Source organism: Pongo abelii, chromosome 3 (assembly GCF_028885655.2).
Source record: "Pongo abelii isolate AG06213 chromosome 3, NHGRI_mPonAbe1-v2.0_pri, whole genome shotgun sequence".
Classification (NCBI taxonomy): domain Eukaryota; kingdom Metazoa; phylum Chordata; class Mammalia; order Primates; family Hominidae; genus Pongo; species Pongo abelii.
Window position 1 is genome coordinate 109,189,492 of NC_071988.2, and position 3,261 is coordinate 109,192,752.

Genomic DNA, 3,261 nt, shown 5'->3' on the forward strand with positions numbered 1-3,261 from the left:
GAATGCACACGCTCAGATTATTATGACAAGATGTTTCCAGGAACAAAAATTTTGGAAGAAAATCACTTTATTCTAATTAACTCACAAAGAATAAAATCATAGTAGCTGGTAGAAGGAGGCCACACAAACATTTGCCCAGCCCCAAAGTATACCCCACCTTAATAAAATTCTACAAAGTAAGAACACTCTCTTCCATTTCAATTATGAAGCAAGGAAGCTATGAATGACACAGAAAGGGTTTAACTGATGGTTTTACACTTTATATCTTCACTAACAATTATATTTTTATACTTAACTAACTTGGTCATAACAGCCAATTTTCCATTTCTTTGGCCAATTCTTTTGCAAGTCTGCACTGTTTCAGCACCTCATCGAAACTCTTACAGAGATTTATGTCACTCAGGTTCTGGGCATATTCCAAAAACGGCTTTATCTCATATAAGTAAGCCTGCCCCTGTGCCGGCTGGGTTGCCTGAGGCTCCTGATAAGTGATGTCGGGCCTTGCAGGCTCAGCATTACTTCCTCCATGGAAGCCTCCAGCGATGGCATGACCTAATGTGTGCCCCACAGCAGAGCCCACAGCCATGCCAACTGCCATGGTTGCCATCTGGGCATCGGACCTGGCTGCCGGGGAACAGCAGCAGGAGAGCCAACTGCAGAGAGGGTGCTGCTGCTGGCGGTGGAGCTGCTGCTGTGGGCCTGTGTGCAGTTCTCATCTGAGGTGCCCGGCTGGCCAGAGGGGCCATGTGGGAGGCGCAGCTTCGTCTTCCACGTAGCATCCTAGGTGCGGGGTGGCTCAGCGTCCGGATGTGCGAAAATCTGTGAAGAACCCAGGGGTTTCTGAGAAGAAGGAGAGCTGAAGACGAAAAGCCAAAAAAAAATTTTTTAATGCCACATTTATCATTGGTAAAATCACAGATGTATTTGATTAGCCTTTTGTTTTGGCAATTTTAGGTACAGCATTTACTAGAGAGTGAAAAACCAGAGATACTACTGCTTATGCTTGTATAGTGGTTGAAAGAGATAAAGCAATAGATCAGAATCTAGAGTTTGGCCTAAACTAATTGTTCAATATAAAGGAAGTCAACGAGTATCCCATAATACGTGAGACAATTTGCAAGGCAAATTCCTCCTCCCTGAAGGCTAATTTTAGGTAGAAACCTTGTAGCTTGTTTAGATGAATATTGTGTATGATTAAAATAACATTTCTCTTTTCGGTTGATTTAGAGTCATTCATCCTATTTTGTTAAGCGGTTCAGTTTGAGTCAAATGAGAGTGAGCCCCTTGCTCTGGACTGAATGCTGTGTCCCCACCAAAATCCATATGTTGAAACCCTAATCTCCAATGTAATGATATTTGGAGGTGGAGTCTTTGGGAGTTAATTAGAATTAGGTTAGGTCATGGGATGGGGCCTCATGGTGGGATTAATGCCTTCATAAAAGTAGGAAGAGAGAAGAGATCCGTTTCTCACTATGTGAGGATACAGGAAGAAGGCAGACACTTGCAAACCAGGAGGAGGGCCCTCACCAGACACAGATCTGCCATCTCCTTACTCTTAGATTTCCCAGCTTCCAGAACTCTGAGAAATAAATGTGTGTTGTTTAAACCACCCAGTCTATGGAATTCTGCTATCACAGCCTAAACTGACTAAGATACCTTGAGTATAAATGTGGCAAGAAAGAGAGGTTTAAAAAATTTTACACATTTTAAAATATGTCTTTAATTTCGTTGGCCACAAACCTATTCAGAAAACACATTCTATAATGGCTACCAATATTGTTCCTACAGATGAGCTACGAGCTTCTTATTTAATCTCTCAGAGCAAAAAGCAATACTAATAGACCTGCATTCTCAAAGAAAATAATATTGTCCCATTGGGGAATGGTTCTTAGGAGTACAAAAAAATCTTAGATATTACAATTGTTTATAGCCCTCCAAAGCTCACCCCTATCCAACAAAATCTTATTCCTTTTTTTTGAGACTATAAGCCAATTTCATTGTTTATCATCATGTCATACAAAAATCTAGAAACAATAATGAATTTGCACAGAAAAACCAAATGAATAGCAAATCAGAGCACAACAAAAATAACTGAAATTTTCTATTTTTTTCTCATGATATTAGGAAGATAACCATTTCAAAGCACATGTGTCTACCTTCAGAGTAGTTTTTGTTTACTGGCCAAAGCCTGCCATAAAGTTAAGGCTTTCAGTGCCTCTGTCTGTTCTACTAGTTCTTGGCAAGACTTTCGAGGTCTTCAAGAAAAATAATGTACCCTGGTGCTCTGGGCTCTGCTGAGCTCTACCAACTTATCTGCAAAGGAGTTGTCCACCTCTTGGTATTTAATTTCTCTCCATAAGGAGACTTTAAATTAAATTAAATTTTGCTCTTTAGCATAACAATAATGAAAAAAATGGTTCAGAAACACTGGAATAGATGGTCTTCTATTCATTATTTATTAGGCATTATTTCAAGAATATTTATTGAATACATGCCCTACTTCAGGCACTGTGTGGAGATACTTCAGGCACTGTGGCTGGAGATATAATGACAGATAAAAGATTGTTCCTATTCTCAGCAACTCATAATCTAGAGGGTATGAGAGAGAGGCGACCAGCCACAGTAGAGAAGGTTCGGCACCACCACAGGGGTGCTATGGAAACGTATGGAGAGGTAGATCCAGCCATGGTTGAGATGGGAATAGGGGCAGGCTTCCTGCAGGATGTGGCTTCAGAACTGAGTCCTGAAGGACAGACCAGAGTTAGACAGACAAAGGTAGGATGTGCAGAGACCCTGAGAAAAAGACGCGAGGTGCAAAGAAAGAAGTGAAATATTTTTAAATGACTGAGATTACTGTGAGGGACAGATGTAAAAGGGGTGGGCCTGGAATTATATGTAAGAGTCAGATTATGAAGGGCTTTCTAGGAAACTCTGAGAAGCTGATATTGTATCCTGAGTGTATCCCAGTCATGGAAGACTTTAAACAGAAATTTAAAATATATTAGTGGTATTTTAGAAAGTTTGCTTTGGCCACAGTGCGAAAAATGGATTGAAGGGAAGACAATAAAGAGGCTCTTGTATTAAGCCAGATGAGGCAATAGTGGCCTCAAATAAGATAACAGCAGTAGTAATATAGATAGTAGTAAGATTCGAGGGGTGTAGAGTTGACAGGAATGGACAGGCCTACATTGAGCAGGTAGGGTTAAGGAACAGGTAGGTGATTAGGATGAAAATCATACTTCTAGCTTGACCAAATGGACA

The 3,261-nt window shown here is 40.6% G+C and overlaps 1 pseudogene; it reads right to left on the reverse strand.

The window, feature by feature from the left end:
* Positions 1 to 304: 304 nt before the first annotated feature.
* LOC100462447 (coiled-coil-helix-coiled-coil-helix domain-containing protein 2-like) lies at positions 305 to 779 on the reverse strand (annotated as a pseudogene).
* Positions 780 to 3,261: the final 2,482 nt, after the last annotated feature.